We start from the raw sequence: 23,977 nt of genomic DNA, 5'->3' as shown, positions 1-23,977 counted from the left end.
TGCTTTTTGGCACCATGGATTTCATGACAGTGAATTAGTCATCGGCCCTGCTGGGGGAAGGGCTAAAATGTTGAAGCTGTAATCTTTCTGCATTGCAGACATCACAAAGAGCTGTTTTAAGGGAAAGAAGACGCTTGAGTCTCCTTTTTTTCCCACCGATGCTTTGGAACACTTTTGCATTTTATCCCAGTCCATAGTTAGAAGTAGACAATTTTAACTCAGTGTTCAGTACAGCAAGTAGCTGGAATGTGAGATGTGTTCTGCCTTTGAGAAAAAAAAAGTATTAGCTCTGGCTAGCAGCATGGGTCCAAATCACTGCTCCGAGCAGACATAGAGCACTTATGAAACTGCACATATTTGTACTCAGTTGAAAAGAGCTTCTAGGGGTAATTAAATTTACACATGCTTATAAAGAAACTATTTGCATGCTTCTATTCTAACTCATCATTATTTCCAAATTAGATCTTTACATTATAAAACCAGTTAATTTAGCTGGCCTATAGGATTTCAATGATTAGTTTTATATAAATATCTTTGAGAGGTCATTGCTTGTTACATGTCTATCAATATGTTGACAACAAATATCCTGGTTCAGTAAAGAAGACACAACTTGTATCTAGAATGCTTGGAGTAGGGAGCATGAAAAATTAATTCATCCACTCATTCAATCATTACTTCCTTCATTAAACACTTTTTGGACACTAATTAACATGCATTACAATAAGGTTATGGATGTAATGAAAAGAGTAAAATACAGTATTCTGATAAATTAAATAATATTGACAGTATAAAGTATTTGGTTATTTTTCTTTGTTTGGTTTTTTATTTAATTTTTATTGGACATTCTCTGTATTTACATTTCAAATGGTAGCCCCTTTCCCCCCACTCCCATCTTCCCTCCCTCTCCACTTGCTTCCATGAAGATGCTCTCTCTCCCAATCACCCTCTCCACCTCAGTGCTTTGGCATTCCCCTACATTGGGGAAACAAGCCTTTACAGGACCAAAGGCCTCTTCTCCCACTGATGCCAGACAATGCTATTCTCTGCTACATATGCAACTGGAGCCATGGGTCTCTCCATGTGTGCTCATTGGTTGGTGTTTTAGTCCCTGGGAATTCTGGAAGGTTTTGTTGGTTGATAATGGTGTTCTTCCCATGAGGTTGCAAACACTTTCAGCTTCTTCAGTTTTTTTCTCTAGTTTCTCCTTTCCATGTTAAGTCTGATAGTTAGCTGTAAGCATCCTCTGCTCTATCTATATGACTCTGGCAGAACCTCTGAGGAAGCATCCATATCTGGCTCCTGCCAGTAAGCACTTCTTGGCATATAGTGCTCAGGTTTGATGGCTGCATATGGGGTGGATCCCCAGGTGAGGCAGTCTCTGAATGATTTTTCTTCAATCCCTGTTCCCGTTTGTCTTTTTATTTCCTTCTGTGAATGTTTTGTTCTCCCTTCTAAGACAGATTGAGGTATTCACATTCTGGCCTTCCTTCTTTTTAAGCTTTGTAAGGTCTGTGAATAGCTTCTTTGGTATCCTGAGTTTTTTGGGCCAGTGCCCAATAAGTAAGTGCATACCTCGAGTGTTCTTTTGTGACTGGGTTACCTCACTGAGGATGATAGCTTCAAGTTCTATCCATTTGCTTAGAAATTTCAAAAGTCGTTGTTTCTAATAGCTGAGTTGTACTAATTCTTTAAGTTAAAAAAACTAATAATTCGAAGAAACCTTCAAATACGTCTTGAGAATTTTAAGGTGGTCATTATGAACTATCTAGGCTATGACTACCACAAGGTCAGCATCACCTTTTTACATCAGTAATTCTAGAACAGAGGAGGCAGTGAGCAGATACGTCTCTGGGCTAAACTGATACAGTGATGTGAAGTACAGCTATTTTGGTATACAGATTGAATAGCCATTATAGCTTCTTCAGTGAACTAGGCAAGTAGTAGCTGCTGTTCTTCAAATTATTATTTATGAATCCTACAGCAGTATTATGTTCATAGATGCTGAGACAAACAAAGTACCATTTCTGTGCCAGGCTAAAACCAATGATTCTCTAGACAACATCACCATTGATATTATCAAATTACTCCTATAACATTGGACTCAATTAAACACATGACCCTTAGGAGAGAGATTTGGCAATTGCAACACCTGAAGAAGTTGTAAATAATATATGGAGCAGACAGGCTAAAGACACAGTAGAAGAAACTGGAGTTAGAGTTGTGTAGACTCACTTCCCTGGAGGAAGGAGCATTGGGGCTGAAAGGGAGGGATGTGGCGTTTGAACAGGATAGTTGTTTTTCAAATAATTGTGGCAAGACTTCCTCTTAAGAGATTGACGGCATCTGACCTAGAGGGAAAAGTAGATCAATGCTAAAAGATGCCAAAAGGCAATTTAGGTCAGAAAAGTTAAAGAAAAGCTTTGGGCAACTGTAGCTGGTGAAAAATCAAACTGGTGGCTATATTTTGTAAGACTATTTACTGGGCATGAAGAAATTATTTTATTGAGAAAGTGATGAGATTAAATAGTCTCTAAGTAGCTGTGGGTTGAGGGTTACTTGGCACCAGGAAAAGCTGAAAGGATTTAATTAAAGGATGATAAGGCAGTCCTGGTTTATGTAAGGCTGCAATGTCCATCTGCATATCCTGCTGGGAGCCTTGTTGTTTAGGAAAAGATAAAAATTGCATCCTTGCTAAGCTTCAAGTCTTTCTCCCCACCGTCCCCTCTCTCCCTCTATGTGTGTGTGTGTGTGTGTGTGTGTGTGTGTGTGTGTTTGTGTGTGTGTGTTTGTGCACACATAAGTTTGTGCTTGTCTACTCCTACTTAGCCACTTATTTTTTTTTCCGCAAAATTTTCTCATGGGAAAATATTTTAGAGTTTTGTCTGTGCAGAATCAACTAGGCCACTAGTAAGATCCTATATCAATGCACTCTTTTAAAAATAATCTTAGCTCTTTTGAGTCTGTTCCTGCTCATAAGGCTCAAGAGAAGAGAATGTATTCCCGACTGCGTCTGTACTGGACAGGGAGAGATGGAGATGCATAAGGAAATAACACTACTCAGAATTTTAAATGATCCGTGAAATATTTTCAATTCATTTATTCCTCTGCCACTCTAGTAGAGCCTACTCATAATTATTTATCCAAGAAAAAGCCAAGAGCATTGCAGATGACTCCTCAGTCCTCGCTTACTCTTCAGCTGGCATTACTATTAGGGTTTGATAGTTTCTAGAATTTTATCTAGGCTTGCAGAAGCCAAGGCTGTATCTTCCCAGCCTGGCTATGTTTGATATTTCATTGGACTATGGTCCAGGCAAATAGTTATTAGTCCCCAGTGGGAATAGATAGGGCCTATAGTCATTGGTAGAAATTTTAGCACATTGGGCAGATGTTATTTCTGACTCTGATATTTGAACTGGGATTTATCTGCCATTTCACTCGATAATTTCTTTCTCTTTAAAATGGTTATTCTGTTTTAAAAACAAACAATTTATATGACCAGGTCTATTAATAAACACAGTAATTTAACATCATGCACATACACATGTGTGTATATTTATGAATATATTATACAATCTTGCTTTCCAATATAATATATAAAATTAAATTCATATTTAGTAAAATGATATTAAATGAGAGACATTCAGTCTATTGGTTATGCTATGCTTATATTGACATGCTTAGCCATATCATAGTGTAGCTGGGAGCTGCCATATTGGACAGAGCAGACAGTTAAGATATTTCTGTCATCACACAGAGGTTTAGTAAGAGATAATAAAATATAAGGTTGATTCATTTAAGTTTAACATCCCCATCACAGAAAACATAACATTTAATATGTTTTGGTTCTGTTTTATAGGGTCTACACATTCTTCCAGGCTGAGGATTTTACAATATTACTGTTTGATACTATTTTTTGCATGGATGACATCATTTCATTTCACAGGTTATCAGGACAACTCCTTCCTAATGTAAAACATAGGGTTAAAAGAAGACACAATATAATTACAAATGGAAATTAAGATTCTCATACCCACTAAAATGTCGAACAGATCTGGGGCAGCACTTTATCTGTTTGATTAAGTGTCAGCACCTGCCAAAGATTTTCTCCTCTCAAATCTTGCCACTTGTCACATCCACCAGGTCTCAGAGAAGAAGAAAACTCTACATTTATTACCTTCACATCTTCAGGTGTCTTCGCTTTATGTAAAAATCATGAAATGGAAAGGAACCTAAAACACATTAGAATTCAAATGATAATTGTCATATTTGCAAAGGAAAACACTCTTTTCCTAATCCTAATGGGGTAAACCTAAATAAAACATAGTTCAGTGTTATGAGATTAGTACTTTCAACTCTCATAATTGAAGTATTATTTATTTAACTTTCCTCAACACGTCATTAGGTTCTTCCTGATACAGTGTGTGAAGTAAAAGCTCTAAAGCTTCTAGTAGAGCCAAGTTGCTGCCTGCCCACAGGGCCCACCACATGGAGGTATGTGGTTTTGCTTCTGACCTCACTTAAGACTTTCATGTGAATCAGAGATGTGTTTTTGGCATCCAGACCTTTAGTGACTGAAGACAACACTATTTCATGACAAAATTGATTCCCTATTAAATTTTTTTCTTGTAACATTTCAAGAAAATTGCTGTGAACACTGTATAAAATGTGAACACGCTGAATCCAGTGGCTTCCAGCTTCCAACTTAAAGCCCATCCTTAGCCAGGGTCTCCCAGAGTAACTCACTCCTCTCTCCGTGTTTGGTAAACAGAGCTCTTTGGGTTCTGAAAGGGGAGAATGGCAAGGCTGCAATCTTCAAATTGAAACACCTTTAAAGGACAAAGTGAGCTTCTGGGTTTCTCAGGACACTGGGTATTTAATGGTGCACTGTTCAGAAATGATGCTCTGCCCAGATATGATGCTCTGCCCAGATATGATGTTCTGTCCAGAACGTGGCGTCGACCATCTTTACCTCTTGTAATCTGACATCTCCTCCTCTTAAAGTTTCTACTACTAGGCTAGTTCCTGCTGTCAATCTGTCTGATTACTCTAAAAATGCAGTGCAGGTCCTCATGACTCAATCTTCATGGGGGAAGGGGAGAAAGGCAAACCCACTTGTTTAGGATTTTTGGTTTTGTCTTTTGGTTTTGTCTGAGGAACTCTGTCACTGCTGCTGTCATGCTGTGAATAGTGTCTCTTCCTGGCTGTCCTTAAGTTGATGCTCTAACAGGCAGGATTAGGGAAAACTGGCACAGTTGTGGGTTGCTCCGTGTTTAGGGTGAAAATTGGAAACATGACGTGAGCCTCCTAAGCTATACCCCTAAGCACACCCACAGACTTTCTCTGCAGCGCTTTAAGACAATGTATTTTGTTTTCCTATGACAGTTGCAGCCTACTGAACTGTGACACATCCAAATTTGACTCACAGCATTACCTCTCCAAGATTTCTCCCTCTTTGTGGGTCTCAAATAATGACTGTTATTCCTTGAAAATCCAATCTCTCTCTTTGTGATGGCTTCCAGCTCCATTCCCTACACCCTTGCTAATCTCTGCGACAGTCAACCCAGAGCTTATTATCTGATGACATCATGATTGTTTTCTACATGAGCATTAAGAATCACCATATACTAAATAGTGCCTGTAATGGTTCTGTGTCTACACAGACTTGGCTTCATCCAATCTCCTGAGGCAGCTACTAATATCATCTGTACACATCCCGATTTAAGTCATTTGGGAAATTGAGTGGTGAGTGTGTGTGTGTGTGTGTGTGTGTGTGTGTGTGTGTGTGTGTGTGTGTGTGTAGACAGACAGATAGATACATAAATATATAGATAGATTGATGGATATTTAGGCAGAGGACCATTCAGGCCAGCAAACAAATGTATTTAGTTGCAGCAAATAGAACTGTGTAGCTAGGTTTTAAGCATGAGATGTCAAGTGGACTTACAGAACTTTTGACAGGACTAGAGAAATAGAAACTAGGTTGAGATTTCTGATGTGACTCCCAGAACTGTAGCCCAGACTTCTGTTTCCAAAGCAGCAGCTGCTCATGGGTTGGTGTGAGTATCTGAGAGATACAGGGGCTACAACTCAGCCTCTGCACCAGGACTTCCCTGTCTATTATATAATCTATGTCAACGCTCTAGAATCTGTAAGCTGTACGTCTCTCTTGACTCAGTCCAGCTCAAGTCTGAGCGAGCACATCTGACTGACAGATCGCCTCCCTCTCTCACAACTGTAGAGCAAAGCAAACTGGAGAATGTAGTGAGTCAACCACCGTATGAAGCCGTACCTAAGCCTAGATGTTAGCTCCTTGGGTCTGCTGTCAGAGACCATACGTTTAAGCATGACTACTTATCATAAGTTTCCTTATTTATGTCTCTATTACAGTTAACACACTCTACCTTGTACATAAGCATTTGCACCTTTATTAAACCCCATCTGCTGATTTGTGTGCCTTTAGAGGACATTAGATACTTTCATCCTTTTTTTTATGAATTCCATCCTGTAATTTGGAATTCATATCCCTTGAAGAGCCAGACATTCATAATCTCCCTACTTTACAACTAGAGGTGGGGTGCAGACAGAACACCGAGAGTGATATGCTTTATATCATGGGAAGAGACAACCAGAAGCATTGAGTGTGTGGAAGAAAAGCAGAGACAGTTTCCATGTGTGCATCCCTGTGCTCAGTAGCTCATGTCTATGGCATCTACAGTGAATCCCCAGTCGCGGCCCATCGACTGTCGTGCAAATGGATGAGTCTGAACTTTTCTCTGATCACAGCTTATATCACTGCTCTCCTGTCTTGTGATAATGTTCATTTTCAGTTTAATAAATACTTTCCTACTTAATTTAACCCAGGACAATTCCTATTATTTGCACCTAAAGATCACAGGTTTTTTTTTTCTTTTATTGAATAGTTTTTATTTATTTACATTTTAAATGTTATCCCATTTTTCTAGTTTCCCCTCTGGAAACCCGCTATCCCGTCCTCTCTCCCTCTGCTTCTATGAGGGTGCTCCCTCCACACACTCCCTCCTGCCTCCCTGACCTGGCATTCCCCTACACTGGGGCATTAAGCTTTGACAGGAACAAAGGCCTTTCCCCCCATTGATGCCAGATAAGGCCATCCTCTGCTACATATGCTGCTGGATCCATGGGTCCCCCAAGTGTACTCTACGGATGGTGTTTTAGTCCCTGGGAGCTCTGGTTGGTTGATATTGCTGCTCTTCTTATAAACCCCTTCAGCTCCTTCAGTCCTTTCTCTAACTCCACTATTGGGAAAACCACAACTTTTAAATGGATGGATTTTATCCTGTATCATTTTTTTTTTTATCAGCCACAGTACTTTTCGGATAACAATCACCTAATTCATCTACCTTACCTATTTATTTCTATAAAGCTTACTGTATCAAGACACCTTATCAAAACAAGTTGCAAAATAAAAGAATTAATAATACTCTCATATAATATATCTTTGTATTGGATTGCCTGCTCACAATATATTTGATAAGTGATTTCATGTTATTCAGATAAGAATATTAGATGTGTAATTTAAAATGTCCCTCGATCACATGCACAACTGCACAACATCTATGATCATATATACTTCATTGGGCATTCGTTAAACATATGAAAATCTTACATTCAATGCCTTGTTTAAACATGGCGGCTCTGTAGGAATGGGTAAGTAAGGTCACAGAACTAATGAGGTATAGTGTTGTTACACAGTCTCAGAACATCTTCTAACATATATCCCACTTTAAATAAGTGTACCACTGAGCCAAATCAGCAATAAAAGTTGCTGCAGCCCCTCAGTCCCTCTTATTACAGAAAGGCTGTTAAATTTTCATTAGTATCTTGGTATCAATACATGCATAGATCTCTTAAATGATTGCGGTTTTTTTCCAACGATTAGGAAATAAAAGAATTAATTCTTACTAAAACAAAGGCACTCAATCAAAGTAATTGATTTCAAATGCCCCTTGTAAAAATCATGTTTAAGAAATATTTACCATAGCTATAAATGCTGAGTTTATTTGTTTATGTGTACAATAAAATACTGCTTGAGTAACACTTAATAAAATTTACTGACAAATAATAATATTAATTAACAAAACCAGGAAACATACGTCAGGGATGAACTGCCCTTGATGGCATGATGATGAATATTTTCAATTAAAATTGCATTATAATGGCAGATAATCACAGGAGAGTGTGTGGACGCTACAGTGTACAGGAAAGCAGTGGTGGGAAGTTTCTTCGTTCTGCCCAGCTTTAGACTTTAAGTGAGGACAATGCTAACCCAACTAGTCATGCCTTATTTTCCCTTGTCCTTGTCCTTCTAATCCTCCTCCTCTTTTTCTCCTCTTTGTCTTCTCCTTCTCCTTTTCCTCTTCCTCCTTGTTTCCTTCTCCTCTTTCTCCTTCTTCTCCTTTTTTCTTTGAGACAAAGTCTCACTTAATATCTCAGGCTTGTCTCGAACTCACTATGTAGCCCAGGCTGACTTCAAACTCATAGTAATCTCCCGAGTCAGCTCTTAGGTTTTGGTGTTACAGTGTTTTTGATTGTGAAGATGAATTAACAACAAGAGCAACAAAACCAAAATTTTAAATTTAGCAAAAGCATCCTTTTGAACTTGACATGTAGAAACCAGCAGTTGCCATCCCTGGACGTCTCCCTTTGCTGTCTATTTTGTCTAAATCCTCTCCTTGGTCATCTTACAGATTTCTTGTGATAACCTCTGGAAAAGGAACCATATCAACCCCTTCTTTGAAGATATAAAAAACCAAAACAAACAACAACAACAACCAACCAACTAAAAAACAATCGTTAAAAACATAACAAGACCAGGAATTGGAATTGAAATCAATTGTATTCCCAGAGTGAATCGATTTTAAAAGTGTTTTCTTCATTTTACCAAGATAGAAAAGGCCAGCCAAAATTAAATATCCACATGTATAAAATAAGAGGCTTTGCTAAGTGCATAATTATATTCTGAGATCTCTGTCCCTCTGATTGCTCTTCTTGAAAAGAATCCATGGTCTGAGATCCAATGCCTTCCAAAGATCCTGATTTAATTTTTTTTCAGCAGCTAATGGGTGTGATGTTCTGCTATTTTTCTGGTTAGTGTTTGTATCAAAAGGGGTCTTAAATTGTAGCTTTCTCTTTTTTTTTTTGGATGAGCTTTTGTTAGAATTTGGCATTGTAATAATAATGACCATGCTGGCCTTAGGAAATGCTCTGGCCCTTGGTCTTCTCAAAAGGTTCCAGTGAACCTGTTTCTACTTCCTTTCTTAATATATAATAAAATTCACATGTAATATCATCTGGGCCAAATTTTGAGTTTTCAATAAGTGCTTAGTAAATTAAGAGTTTAATAGCTATGAGTTTGTGATAGATTAGGTTTTCCTTTCTTGCAAAATTTTGAGGAAGTTGTATACTTCAGTATTTTTTTCTTAAGAATCAATTTTGCATAAAGTTTCTAATTGTATTTTCTTATCATAATACTCATGCTCATAGGATCTCTGCTAAGAGCTTCTTTTTATTTTTTGATATTGTGAACCTATATATTCTCTTTATATTGATAAATAGCTAGGTGTACGTTATCCCCTTTAGTATTATAAAAGACTCTCTGGCCCTGACCATTTTCTTTTTTCCATCTATCATGCCCTTGGGATTTTTCTTTCTATATACCATTCATATTTTTCTCTTTTCATCTTTTCCTAGTTATTGTTTTAAGTACATGAAACCTTGAGCCACTGATTGAATCTTCAAATATAAAGCCTTTAAAAATTCAAGTTTTCCTAACCTCCAATTTATTCAATTTCTCAGAATGTTATTTCCATGGACTTTTCTTTCTAAACCTCTCTAATGTGTCTTTTAGTTTCATTTTTGTATTGTGAATTATTTGACATTATGTTATTTCTGGCAGGCTAGACTTTTAATGTATGCAATATGGTGAACTTTTAATTCAATTAAACTTTCAACAAAAATATGTTCTTACACTGATTTACCTTTAAAACATTTGAAGACCTTATCATCTTTGGAATATATATCATATATTATGTATCATATCATATATAACATTAAAAGTGAGTATTATAAAATGTAGAATACACTCTTACTAATCATAGTCATTGCATATAGAGGTTACACCATTTAAGTTAGAGCTGTTGACGATGGCTAGCCATTGTATGTAGAGGTTAAACTGTCTAAGTTAGAGCTGTTGATTATGGTTATACGTGAACTAACTTCTTTATAGAATGGAGAACTTACACCAACTAGTCTACTAGCTTTCTTCTGGTTCACAACAATGTTCTTGTTATTACGATGTTAATGAGACAGGGAACATCATAGTGCTTTTGCATAGTCTCTTGGTTACAATCTTAGAGAAACATTTCTATATCTGCATAAGAGAAAGAAATAAGCCACAAGTCTAGCTCTGTCTAATAAACCCTGTCACATCGCCTTGTGTGAGGCCTGGGCTATAACACAGGGATCCATGTTTCCACATTTCCACATTCACTTTGTGTGTCTTCAGTACTAGAGATCAACGCATGAACAGGTGAGGCAAGGGTTTGGCTACTTAGTTTCATTCCTAGACTACTCTGAAATTACTCTTTGTAGTTCTTTAGTTTTGTTTTTCTTCAATGAATGATTCTTTCCTCACATAATATACCCTAAGATGATTGTCCTCCAATTCCTCCCAGTTACTCTCCCCCTTCCTTCCCACAAGGATCCATTGCGTTTTTCATTAGAAAAGAACAGGCTTGTAAGAGAGAATATTAAACTATAGTAATACAAATTATAATCAGATTGTTAAGAATTTGGTCAGAACTAACCAATAGAAGGAAAGATCCCTAGTGAAGACACTAGAATCAGAAAACCACATGTTCTCACACTCAGGAATTCTATAAATAACCTAACCTGGAAGCCATAATATGTATGTAGAAGACCATGTGCAGACCTAAGCAGGATCCATGGATGCTGCTACAGTCCCTGAGTTCATATGAGCTTTGCTCATGTTGATGTACAAGGTCTTATTTTCCCTGTGTCCTCTATCCGCAGTGTCTTTAACACTCTTTCTGCCTGCTCTTCTATAGGGTTCCCTGAGCTCTGTCAGGAGGGAGACATTCCATTTAGGATTGAGTCTTTCACGGTTAATAATTTGCAAATATGGCACCCCACAATTTATAGTTTAGTGGCCCACAGATACTACTCCTTTTCCCCAGTGTTCTGTAGTAATTATGATGTACGATCCAGGAAAACACAATTAGGTCCTAGGTATTAGGGCTACAGTAAAAGCCTGCTGTAAGACACAATCTGACACATTACTGTCTCAGAGACAACTGATGGACTATCAAGAAGGGATGATTTGTCATGATTTGGTAGTCTGATCACCTTTGTCTCTTGTCTCTTATTCTTCAAAAGTAAAGAAAATGACAGCCCATTTGTGTGTGTGTGTGTGTGTGTGTGTGTGTGTGTGTGTGAGTGTGTGTATATGTATATGTATATATCCCATGTTTTCTGGATCAAGGCCTGTCACAGAAACTATACCATATCATTACTTAGACCATGCATATACAGAGAAAGAGCAAATGGCCATCTCCAAATGCAGACACCCGTTTGCTCTCTGGCTTCCTTCCCAGTGCTATTCTTACATATTCATTGCTCTTCATGATGTTATGTTTCCTAACCCTTATGGGAATTCAGAATTTGTGTCTAAAATGGAACAAAACTCGATTCTACCCCGTGAAAATAAATCACATTCAACTTACTCTTATCTGGCCTTACATCTCCAGCAGACCATTTCAGTAATTAAAGCAAATGGAAGCTGTGTTCCAGAACAGCATTTACAAACACCCCTTTGAAGACCACAGAATTGAAAAAACCCAGTTCTTGTTAAAATGGCCCACCAACTTAACAAAAAGGAGGATTGGATGATTGGACATAGTTTGCCATTTTAAAACAGATGCGCCTGCTTGACAAAGTTAGTTGAAGCAAGCCTGTCAAATGTCAAAGTGTAGAGTATTAAAATTTCAATGAAATGTCAGGAGAGATGGAAAAGCCAGCGAATTTAAGAAAATCTGTCATGAAGATGGCATTAGATGTTTCTCTATGCCTGAGTTTGGGTGGCATATGGAAGTTTAAAAATATAACCTAATGATGCGACTCTACAGTTATGAGTTTATGTAACCTAATTGCCATACTCCGTCACTGTTTATTTGTTAGGCTAAGGAAATAGGCTGGGATAAGTTCTGTCCAACATTACCGACAGGTTCTAAACTGTTTATATTGTTGACTCTGACTTGAGACGAAGGAAGATGTTCCTGGCTGCAACGAGTATACCAGTCTGAACCACCTTCATAATACAGAGATGCAAGAACCGAGGTGGTTTGGAGACATTGCTGAAAGCTCCCTTTTGCCGGAAAGCATAATTAGTAAGAGCTCAGAGTGGGGGAGTGAAGAGATACCAGGAAGCCATGGCTGCTTGTTAGCATTATCACTTTTCAAATTTAAAAATTTGGGATTCTTTTATTTTGAAATAATACCAGTTTTGAAAAATGTTAGGAGGAGAGGTTACATCTTTCCTGAGGTCAAATGTTAGACAGCTCTGCCACACAAAGTAACTAAGATTGGCTGGGCGTGGGGGGGGGAGAAAAATCCCACCAGCCTATTAAGCCTTTGTGTTTTACTAGCTTTTCTCCGAATATACTTTTCCTATTTGAGGAACCATCCCAGACTCTAGCATGACAGCAATTCTCAGTTCTCACTCTGATTCATGAGCTTAGCACTTAAAAAGGCTGATTACCGCTCCAGCACTTGATAGAGAGATCCCTTCAGTCTTAATTTGACAGATACTCTTTTCATAAAACTGGCCTACTCAAGTGTATGATGTATTGATGTCAGAAGCACATAAACTCCAACAGAATGGACTCAAGGGCAGCGGAAGTGAAAACCCATCTTGCCTGTTTACATTAACTATGTAAAGCCAGATACAGCTTTTGAATTATCTACTATTTTAAGCAAGGCTGTAAGATTTGATCACATAGAAATTTATTTCACATTTTCTTGTAAGGAAAACAACTGGGTGCAATACTTTATATATTGGCCATTTTCCCTGCCAAATCATCTTATGGAGTAGCAATTATTATCATTATATTGCAGTTGAGGAATCTCTAGCTCAAGGGGGGGTTTGGGGGAGGTTCCCAATTTCCCAGTTCTCACCTGAGAGCTAAGTACTTAAACTGAGACCTTTCCAGTTCCAAAGACAGTGCTAATTATTCACTGAAAAGCAAAGTTGGTCCTCATGTGGTTGTCTCCTTTTTCTTTGAGAGAAACCCAGGATCATTTTATTATAAAGGTATATTCTAGACATTTTTGAACTACAATAGACATTTATATTGGTAAAAACATTCACAAAGCAATATTTTTTCACTTTTTATAATTAAATACTTGCTGCTGACTCTTTAATTTGATCACACACACACATATATATATATATATATATATATATATATATATATATATATATATATATATATTGCTCATCTCTCCTCTTTGTGGAACTCTTCTTTCTCCCCCCTTTCTTTCTTTGTCTCTTCCCAATCTTCTCTTCTCTAACATACAATGATATATATGCATTCTATCTGGTATTTATGTATCTGCAAATGCAACAATAAATACAAAGATCATACTTATAAAGCATGACTTATTGGTTACTGAAATTTCTTGTGCTTCAATACCAAAGTGATAATCGTCATAGTCTCCAGGTTTTATTTACAGCACTGCTAACTGTACAGCAGGAGAAAGCTTTGGTGAATACATTTTGGAAGATTAATTATGCACAGTTTTGACATGCTGAATAACCTAAGATCATATTCGGCGCACCTACTAATTTGGACCATCTGGGTGATTGCAACCCATTAAAATTATGATTCCTGTTAGCTTAATCCAAATTGGAGGCTTTGATTTCTGGAAAGGCCTTCATTGTTTGTTGTTATAAATGCACTGAGTTGAAAGAGGAGTATTCTCTAGTTGACCTACCCACGTTTGCAGATAAGGAACCAGCACTTTCCAGGTCACTGGTCTGGTTAATCACAAACTCAGGACTGAAGCTTCTGTATCATACGGTATTTTCACCTTCACATCATGTGCTTCTGAAAAAAAAAAAAAAAAAAAGAAAGAAATGCAGCACACTGCTCATTAAAATAAAGCCTTCATTTATTCAATTTTCCCATACATATAATATGAGATTTATATGTGATTTTATTTACATCTTACTCCAAAGGTAAATTGAGGTCATTATATTACAGAGTTTAGCAATTAATCATCAACTTGTCATTGAAGAAGAAAACGGTGTGTGATGATGACATGCACAGAGGATGAAGGTGTGACAATACAGGATAGTGCATGCGATTTTATCAGCTATAAAAACTTCCTTAAAGAGCCTAAGATATCTGCTTCACACACAACTTTTAATAGAAAATAAATTACTAAATTCATAATAAATATTACATCTTCCATTATCTGTTTTCTAGGAGAAAAATTAATCAAGGATGCTATATATTGCGAGACAACTTGTGTGCTCATAAAATGTGTTTTCATAATAAAGAGCCCGTATCGTCACTAAATTATACCTCTCAGTTTGAAAAATGTGGATCACTTAAAAGTAATAAATTTGTAAGAATAATGAATCTTTAAATTATTATATAATTATGTTAGCACACTCATTTCAAAATATTGACAATTTTTTGATGTATGAGTTTTTAACTATCTTCTTTGCTGAATTTTTCAGAAATATTTATACATTTTGGAATCAAGAGTGAGACAGTTCAGTTACATTTTCTTTATATGTTATATAAATACATTACTGGTTTATAAATTCTTCGTGGATAATTTAAACATTTATTACAAACACTGAGTGAAACATTAAGTAAAAGGATGTGTGTGCTTAGTTAGCCTGTAATTGTTAAATAATACTTTTATTATCTGCATTCTGCTCTACATATGTTTCAGACTGGGTTCCTCAAAACTTGTGGTTGGCTTTGTGTGCTAATGTCACAAAGGACGGTTGCAAGTCAATATTTAAAGTTCTTAGGATATGGAGATATATATTTCTCCAATATATATAATATATATAGTAGAAATATATAATTTTATACTCAGTTTTTAAGGTCAGTAGTTAAAGCTCCTAGACTACACACACACACACACACACACACACACACACACACACACACACACACACTCACAATTATTTCTGATTCAGTTTTTAAGCATGAAGATTTGAAAACCCTCCTGGCATGTTGTTTTGAATTCTTTAACAATAATATCACGTCAAATTTCACTTTAGGGTCCTATCTTCTCACTCTTCTGTTTTAATTCTTTGTGTTCTTTGGTAAGAGAAACGGGTAGCCATGAAAGAGAGACTGGCAGAGATCTATTACCTGAGCTCTGTGCATGAAGAAAAAGTACAGTTATTCAACTTTAGAAGGAAGATGGATTATTGATAATGCAGGTGCCCTGCATCTTATGTCCACAAGAAAGAATGAATGTGCATGTTTATCAATACCATAAAATCCTGAAGGATGGATATGCAGGAGTTTAGATGAGATTTGATGCATGAAGCTCAGAAAATGTTTGTATCACCTTGATAACTCTCAAAAAGACATGGTGGATAGTGCAAAGGGTTCATTGGTATAATTTGTGGTCCTGTGTGAAATTCCCCTATTGATTTCAGAACAATTTTCTGTTTGGATCAACTTCTGTGGGGTCTAATATAAAATTAATTTTTAGAGGTTTTATTTTGAAAATAATTTATACCTTTTCTCCCTACAAATTAAGATTAATTTCAAAGTCTATGCAACATATGATTGTTAATGCAAAAGAACTGAATATTTTCCCTGAGACAATATTCTTTGAAATCACCTATGAAAATTGTTCTATTGATCCTCACGAATTAGAGCATACTAAGGCTTCACAGTATGCAGGCCCTCACTTCCTAAAAGGATATCTGATATGTGGCCAAGGTCCTGCCCCATACTGGAAGTCCAGTGTAGAAATAAATAAATCCCCTATAGCACAACTCTGAGGTAACTGATCCCCAGTCAACAGTTTATACAAATTTTAACTTATCCCCCTAACCACTAGAAAAGACACACTTCATATCCATCTCCACTTTCTGTGAAATTAGATAGACTATTACATCTGCCTTTGACCATGCTACACAAATATGAAAACTAAGACATTAAATTATTTTATTTCTACCCCTTCATTTTCCCAGGGATAAACAGTGCCAGTTATATAATTTCCCCTTTACTAACACATCCTATAATATTCTTCTATATTTATCCTTTATTTATCACGGTCAGCCATTATAGACAGTCAGTGCTAAGAGATGACACTTCAATTTCTCACACAGAATGGTCACATATATGTGGCATAATATATTAAATAACTGTCCTATGGAGTAAGTTTTTGCATAGTCCAACTATTCACTCATATATCATGTGAAAATGAAGAGTGCTGTATGTCCTTATTTGTACTTTCTGGTTTTATACTATGAAAAAAGAACAGGAATAACAGATTAACTTAGCAGTTTTTATTTTAAACATTGCACACCCTGATAAATTGCTTCCCAAAGAATTCTACAACTTATCAACTCAAATTCACTTTGTTAATATTAAAATTTTCATTCACAGTTGAATCAGTACAAATTGCTTTTGTCCAATTAAGCTGCATTTTATCTAATCGCTAGTGCTGTTTGAGCTTTCTCATAGCTTTCATATAATTTGAGCCATCGAGTTGCTCATCTTTCTCCTAAACTGTTGATTCTTTGTGTTTGAAGAACATTTCTTTGTTGCTTCATTATCACAGCCGCCATTGTATGTGTCCTGTAGAGAATCTTATTATAGAACATTTGTGGCCTATATGTGGTTTAAATATCTACACCTTTGTATTTTAAGGTTTTTACATTTTCTTATACTTAACTATTCAAAGATAAAAGTATATATATAAACATATCATATATATATACTATATATGAGTATATACACACACACGTATATATATATATATATATATATATATATATACATATATACATATACATTGTCTTAGATAAATATTCACGTTATTTGTATAACTCAGTATTTTCTAATAAGTCAAACTCATCGAGTGCCTGGTCAGTATAAATTGAGACAAAAAGTTGCGTGTCCATGAACCCACCTAATTTCTTGCTTTAGCTCGTTGAACTGGTATTGAAAGTAGAGACAACTGAATAATATTGAAATTATTTTAATGTTTCTGTGGCATTAAGTCACTCTAAGGCTTCGTTAGTGTAGTTGGTTGTATGAGTGAAATTGTGTCATGATTTCAAGCCTTGACAGGGATCACAGGCTCAGATATATTTAGGCAAAATCAAGCCTTAGGTATATAAAAGTAATGAGTGAACCTATTGCATCAAACCAAACAATTACGAGGTCTTCTCATGGTCAGGTTAGGGGAGTGATTTGGACATGAAACCTGGACAGCAGGATAGAACCTATGTAAATTGGGAATGAAATCCTGGGGCCACTTATCTTTGAATATGTATGTGTACAAACTGCACACCACACCTCTCACCACAGACACACGCAGAGAGCCACAGATACATTCAAAATATATAATATGTAACTGCTAATGAAAGCGATGAGGTAGAACACATTGCACTAAATATTTAAATATTTGACTCCATTTTTATGGCAAGCATATGAGGTGGGACCTGTTATTATTGAGGGTGGATTTAGAGAAAGGGGAATATAGAGTAGATAAGTTCACATAGATAATAGGAAGGAAGGCAACTTGGACACTGATAATTTGATTTCAGATTCAAGTGCAAGTTCATAGCCACGCACTGATTGCCTTTCACTGATAACAACCACACTTCCAACATCGTGTGCAACCACTAGATTTCTCCAAATAATTTAATAATCCCAACTAATGATTCCAGGCCTCTGGTACATATCCGAAGTCTAAAATTGTACCCTATTCTCATAAACAGGGGACTGAGGCACAACATTTTTTAAAAAGTTGTTCAAGGCCACAAGGCCAACATTTGAATCATTGCAAAAGTGAGAGTTCCACAGTCCCTTTCCCAATGGCAACATCAAAAACCATGTTGAAACGGCACATGTGCCTCACAATGCCTGTAACTTTCCAACTAAACATAAACACAGTAACACACATATAATGTTTTATTACTCTTATATTTTTTACAGTCCAGTCATTGCCCCCTTCATGGTCCACCTTCCCACAGTTCCTCATCCCATTCATCCTCCCCACTGTCTTCAGAAAGATGACAACCCTCCCCTCACTAGGCCTCCTCAATTGTTGGGGCCTCAAGTCTCTCAGGGGTTAGGCAAATCTTCTCTAGGAGTGCCAAACCAGGCACTCCTCTGCTGTATATATGTTGGAGGCCTCAGACCAGCTGCTGTATGCTGCCTGGTTGTTGGCTTAATGTCTGGGAGATCCCGGGGTCCAGGATAATTGAGACTGTTGATCTTCCTATGGGATCACCCTCTTCCTCAACTTCTTCTAGCTTTTCCCTAATTCAAACACAGGGGTCTCTGACTTCAGTCCAATGGCAAAGTATCTGCATCTGTCTCATCAGTTGCTTGATTGGGCCTCTCAGAAGACAGCCATGATAGGCTTCTGTCTGTAAGCATCCCATAGCATCAGTAATAGTGTCAAGCCTTGGAGCCTTCCCTTGAGATAGACCACATTTCCCTTTCTCCAGTCTTTTCTCAATTCTGAGTCAGAGGTTTAGACTGTGGAATGACAACATAGCTCCACTGCATGCTCTGTCTTTCAACTAGAGGTGGACACTATGAGTCCCTCTCCCCACTGTTGGGCATTTTATCTAAAGTCCCTCCCTTTGAGTCCTCCTGAACGTTTCTTACCTTCAAGGTCTCTGGTACTTTCTAGAAGGTCTCCCCACTTCCCAACCTCAAGGCTGCATATTTCTATTCATTCTACTGGCCCTCAGAGATTCTCTCCTGTCTCCCTACCTGATCATGTTCTCCTTTTCCCTTCCCCCTCTACTCTCCCACCCAGGTCTCTCCATCCCTGTGCCTCCTATGATTGGTTTCTTCTCCCTCTCAAGTGGAATTGAAGAATTTTCACTTGGGCCCTTCAGCTTGTTAACCCTCTGCAGTTCTCTGTGTTGTATCTTAATATGTACTTACTGGGTGGCTAATACCCACTCATGAGTGAGCACATACTGTCCATGTTCTTTTAGGTATAAGCTCACTTACTCAGGGTACAATTTGCACTTAGACATTTTAAAATCTTAAAACTAGCCACTTAGTGTTTCCTTGCTTTTAATTAGAAAATATTATTGAAGAACTAAGCTTATGGATATATTTGGTCTTTTATTTAATGTGTATAACCAACCATTCATTTAATGTGTGTATATAATAATCAGACATGTTTTAAAATGTCATCTAGTATAAGATAATTGTTAGTTAATTCAGAGCATGGCACTGAACAAATGGTTATTTAATGATTATTGACTTAAATTTCTCTGTTTTGTTTTGAATATAGTAGTGTTTAAGCAAATGAAGGCTGAAATTTAAAAGTATATTCTCTTATCTACCACCTTATTGCCCAGAATATTCTGTCATAGTTAATATAAACCAACTAGTCAGTAGTAAATGTAGTTTTCAAGTATCAATACTGATTCGGTTTGACCTATGAAAATTCCTCTAATGAAAAGGCTTATTTCAGTACAAGAAAATCATGAAGAAAATTTGGTTAGAAAGGGGGTTTTCAAAGGAATGTTCAAGAAAGATATTTGTAGAGAAGATATTTCAGAAATGATTGATGTACTAGCATTCAATTGGGAATACATGTAGAGTGCATAAAGATGGAGATGTTTTTGGCAGATATTTGCATTTGGATTGAAATGGAAGACTCACTGTAGCCTTTGAAGTGAGGACACAATTTTAGAAAGGCCAGAAAAAAATCAGAGACTTTGCATGTTCTGAAAGAAATAACAGATGTTCAATATAGAGATGGTCCAGTGGGGCTGAGGACTCAGCAGGTGATTTCATGGATGTCAAGGACATTTTGCTAAGAGGCAAGTGCATAGGCAAAAGGTAAATGGCAACATTCATAGGTTGGTTTGGGATGTCAACAGAAGGGTCACAGCAATGGCAATGCAGTTATTTAAAAACTTAAATAGTAGACATGGACAGACAGCTGTCTCCTTCCTGCACAGCTGCACCTCACAGCATGACAGTGTTTGCCTAAACTGAATGGGGGAATGTACTCTGCAAGTGCAAATGTCTAATCTCTCCCAGTCACCTCACACAGTTAAGTACAGGATAGATAGCTGTTGTTCAACTGACAAAAGTCTTTCAAGTCTTCTTGTCCCGGCTGTGGCACAGTTATTCTCAGTAGCAGTAAGTGTACCAAGAGGCAAATATACTTCATGTAAGAATTGATGAAGATCTGAGATCATATCATAGTTATATCAAAAGCTAAGACCTCCGTATATGAGCTGGTACTCTAAGCGAGTATTGGATGAATGGCTGGACAAGTAAAGGGAAATGGACACTTGAAATGGCCAATAAAGAAGAATGGGGCAACTTTGAAATTTTGGAGTGCCTTAACATAAACATACCAAAGGTAAAAGGAGAAGCATGCTTCTCTCCGCTCCTCACTCAGAAATGCACATTCATGAAACAGATGGACTATCTTCACATAGGCATTGTAACAGATTAAAGGTAATATATTTTTAATCTTTAAAAAAGCAATTTTTTGTTCTGGTTTAGCAATTTCATTTTATAGTATCCTTTCAAGTATGAGTTCAGCTTCTTAACTACTTACTTGGACTTTCCTCTTTTTATGGAGTGAATCTTCAATTTCTAGGAACATGGTTTGTTTTTTAATCGGTCTTTGAGATAAGCATATGGTATCTTCCCAAGTAAATCTCCCCCACCCTCTGTGTGTGTGTGTGTTCTTCAACAAGTTTTGCATACAAACTCTGAGTTTTTTGAAACCTGTAAAAGCTCCTCATAAAGCTCATGGTAAACAAGAGGATTGTGGTAGAGAAATTTTAATGGCAGGTGTATATTTGATATTATTAAACAATTCTTGTTAATTTCCTGATGAAATAATGTTGTCAGGTACTATGAGAAAATAACCTTTGCTATGGAAGAGTCCAGGGTGGAGATTAGCATGCTCTTTTACAATATTCTCCAATGACAGATGTTTCCCTGTTAAGTTGGCTTTCAAAATATAAGTATCCACTCACATGTGGCCCCTGAATTAAATTGTTATTGCTTCATTTAGCTTTAGCCAATTTTACTTAATCTAATTCAACAAGTGAAAAGTAGCTGCTGTAATAATCTAAGAATGGATAAATGGAGTTAGCAGTAAAACAGGACTTACACACTGTTCCTTCTCAATCATTTGTTTAAGACAGTCCAAACCAAAAATGCTGCAAGACAAATAATGATGGTGTCATTACCGTGTTGTATCTAGAAACTGTAGAACTAAGAGGAGCTGAAAATGAAAAGACATTGTTCAAAGGCCTTTGACTTTCAGGTCTAAGATGAACAAGTGTCAGGAACCTGACTACAAACACTACTTTATTGTGTTAATTTTTAAACAGTGTTGGTGTGTATCAAATGATTTCATTCTGGTTCCAAAATACATAAGAAGATTAAATATTTAAAAATAAATAATATTTAAGATTTTGGATACAATAAGGGAAAGAGAAAATAAGTCTTAAAGCTCTGTTCTTTTGATATCTGCTAAGACCCTTTACTATTTGACCTAAGGTATTTGAATTCTTGGCAGCTATTTTTCATGTATCAAGAGACTTAGATAGGGGCACATGAGAAAGGACTGAAGAGCATTGGAATTCCATAGGGTTTCTTTATGAAAATATAGAATTTTGGATTCTCAATGTGAACAATAAATCTGTTACACCACATTTTAGAGTCAGCATATAGCACTGAGTTAGCTTAAAGCCAAATATTGATCACTCCGGATATGAAACAGAATTACAACATGTCACATAATCCAGAAGGTTCCAAACTGAGAGGGCTTAAAAGGTGAAAGAGGACATGAAGAATAAATTGGTACCTGCTTAACTCAGAAAGTAAGAAAGTAAACTGAAATGAATACAATTCATTATAACAGCAATGTCAAGAGTACATTGTCTACTTACAGGAAAAAGAGACTAAGGCTCAAATAAAGAACTAGAAAAGAAAATGTCAAAAATAACATGGGCAGAAAGCAATGAAGACTTGTGCTGCAACTAGAATCTAGGGACCTTCAACAATATAAACCCCACAGTGTGTTGATCTAAACAGCATTGGTAATATCTCTTAGTAATCATTTCCTTATTCTGCAAACATAGTCTCTCTATTTCATTATCTTTCCAAGTTAGCCCTAGAGTGTGGCACTGATCTTTCTCTAGATTTGAAAGTATTATTTATTGGTTTATTTTTATTTCACTTTATTTATCTTAAGCATGAGATCATGCACACGATATCTCTCTTCTCTCTCCCCTCTGTATTAGTGTGTGTGTGCGCGCGCGCGCGTGTGTGTGTGTGTGTGTGTGTGTGTGTGTGTGTGTGTGTGTGGTGTGTTTTCCAAGATTCAAGGGTGATGGATAGTCAGAGGACAACATGAGTGGTTCTTTCTTCTCACCAACTGAGTGTCCTGATTCAAACATGGGTGTTTCAGCTCAGTAAAAACATCTTTACCCATGGAGTCACTTCACTGTCCCCTTCTATGTTTGTCCCTTCCTACACTAAAATATTCTGGACTATATGGAATATAACATATTTTTATTTGTGCAGCAAAGATGAAGCTAGGTTCAATGATTCAAGACCACTTCATTAAAGTGTGATGACGTGGAAATTGAATAAGCAGAAAGCCCAAACATGGAACTGAAGAATATAAGTACAGTGATACCAAAGCTTTAGAGTGAACACTGAAAACTCTCTATGCATACAATTCTCTACCATGTACACAAATATAACCTAAATGGAGCTGCATATCAAAATCTTTAAATAGACAAGATACAATGTTATATTGGTAGTCATTTAGTAGACAAAAGTTGAGTTCAGAGAGGTTAATAGCTTAATTCAAATTGAAAAAGTAAAACACGCTAGAAGCCAGATTTGGAATGGTATTTTTCCAGCACTCACTTTCCCCAGCATATTATCTGAGCTTCAGCTTGGAGCCACATTAAAGATACTGCTGTACTTGGCTCCTGGCCTGAAGAAGCATAGGGCATTTTTCTTTTCCAGTGAGTACTTTGAATATCTAACAAATATCCATTATCCCAATTTTGCATTGAGACTTTTCCCTACCCAAAGGACACGGCCTTGTCCCAAAGCATCAGTCAATCATGTCATAATACATCTTTGCACCCAGCAGCTGAAGCATCCAGACAAACTGTGCTTTCAATAGCATCTCTAAGGAGGGCAAAAACTACTAATCATTCTCTCATCATAAACCACCATGGTGATAATGCTGTTGTGGAGCTGCTGCTGGTGGTGATGAATTTTTTCCTATTGAACAATGCTCTACCTTAGGATTACACATAGAGTTCTACACATTTACTTAGGGCTAGCTATCCTAATACCTACCTCTCAAGTTTAGAAACTGAATCCCAGAAAGTCTGAATGGTTTTATCACATGTCATACAAATGGTAGGGTTTTTTTTTTTTAAATTATTGATGTTACTTGATCCCAAATATCATGTTTCTTCTACAGCAAAGTTTTCAATAAAAAAACAATTACTTGCATGTGGATGACTGATTATAGCTTTATAACTAGCGTTTTTGAATGCATGTTAGTCTTTCTAAATTGCTTCTCATGTGGAAGCTTCATGATGAAGCCTTCGAAGGCAGGTAAGCATCTGAGAATTTTAGTCTACAGTATTTCTATGTCTTTCCTGTACTCTTCCTGC

At 36.9% G+C, this 23,977-nt stretch overlaps 1 protein-coding gene across 1 annotated transcript in view; it reads left to right on the top strand.

Moving 5' to 3' along the window:
* The window catches only part of GABRB2 (gamma-aminobutyric acid type A receptor subunit beta2), a gene marked incomplete at both ends in the record, with an annotated part of 195,301 nt that overhangs the window by 102,875 nt on the left and 68,449 nt on the right, over positions 1 to 23,977 (top strand). The window lies entirely within an intron of this gene.

The sequence above is a fragment of the Micromys minutus genome (assembly GCF_963924665.1).
Source record: "Micromys minutus genome assembly, chromosome: 31".
Lineage (NCBI taxonomy): Eukaryota > Metazoa > Chordata > Mammalia > Rodentia > Muridae > Micromys > Micromys minutus.
This window is presented reverse-complemented; position numbering and strand designations above follow the sequence as displayed.